Source organism: Synchiropus splendidus, chromosome 4, assembly GCF_027744825.2.
Source record: "Synchiropus splendidus isolate RoL2022-P1 chromosome 4, RoL_Sspl_1.0, whole genome shotgun sequence".
In the NCBI taxonomy this organism is placed as follows: domain Eukaryota; kingdom Metazoa; phylum Chordata; class Actinopteri; order Syngnathiformes; family Callionymidae; genus Synchiropus; species Synchiropus splendidus.
The window spans coordinates 26,672,613-26,674,148 of NC_071337.1; positions in this window are offsets into that span (position 1 = coordinate 26,672,613).

The following is a 1,536-nucleotide window of genomic DNA, read 5'->3' on the forward strand; positions in this document are numbered from 1 at the left end:
AATCTGGCAACATACTTGCTTTGAGATTAAAGAAAACGCTGGGCTTAAACTGATTTTAATCTCTTCCTTTGTTTCCCTTCCCTTCAAGCTCCTCATTACTTTTATTTTGCTCCGCTCTTGCTGATCTTGGGCTTAAACTTGGCCGCAGAAGAATTATGTGAAAAGCAGATTAGACGCAACTTGGTGAGGATACCAAGGCTGTCTGATCTCCCTTTCATCCGTTTCACGCTTTGATTAGGACTCGCTGGAGATCAGCCGGCTTGTGAGGCACTATTGCCCAAGTCAGGTAAAATCAAAGGTAGAAAGAAGGGTCAGATGCAACCAACAGATGGCATCCTTGAGTCTGATATCTCAACTCCCCTGAGAAATTTCAGAAGAGTCCCAGTGTCTGAGGTTGGTTATTTTGGAACTTTGAGCAAGTGTAGCGATGGAAATGCCAGCTGACGTCGAGCAGTGTGTGTTACGTGCAGCTGCTGCAGATCCAGAAGAACCCGAGGCCACAATGGAGAGAGCAGCAGCAGAAGCATGTTTGGCTTTGTGGGAGGCGGTTAAAAGGCTGAGTCCAAGATTATTATACGAGGTTTAAGTCCTTGTGTGAGAATAACAGGACTTCTAAGAGCCTTACCAAAATCATTCATTAAGAACTTCATCCACAAGGTGCCTGGACTCTCCCCTACACACTTATTCAAACAGGACTGGATTAGGAGGCAGCACCACACTTGTTTGACACTTGCAGAGTAAATCCCAAAATTGTCTGAACGTGACCTGAAATGACTTGGTGCTTCTGGATTACACTTGTTCGACTTGACCGGACACAGTCCCAAGGGGATTCTCAGCAGCAGGTGGAACGCGATGCTGACAGGCACTTCCTGATATAACGGACATAAATAGTGAAATCAAAACAGAGTCAGTCATGTTGAGCCCCCTTGGACTCGCACTACAAATCCCATGATGCACTGCGAAAAAAATAATACTCTCAAACACTTCTTAATAGGTTCATGAAGTCTTAAATCAAATTCATTTTTCTGGGATTAACATCGGGAATCTTCAAGTGTTTTGGCGGCTATAACATTTTCTTCCCACTGGGACCAAGTTTGACGTCTGAAGTAGATCAACTCCAAAGGAAATTGATCCTTCCATTGCTTTATGACATTACACTGTTGCCAGTTGTTACTGGATTCTCTCTTTGCTGCTGTTACTGAAGGTTTTAATCGCTGATGGGAAGCAGTAATCTGAAGAGAGAGGAACAGGTTTTCAGGCCGTCTTACTTGGCCCACCAGTCCTGCTCCCTTTATTCATGCAATTTACAATAGGACAACTACTGTAGTATAAACCTCAAAATGATACCAACAGTCTGGTAGATGATAACGCATACAAGCTTAAAGAGACACAAGTAATACATGAGGCAAGAGGAGGAAGTTAAAATAACCTGGCTGTAGATCAACTTGCCAAACACCTGAGGGATTTACAACATAAGAAATCAAACAAAAAGCAGATCTAATTTAATCCATGCCAGGCAAATGTTCAGAAAAATAT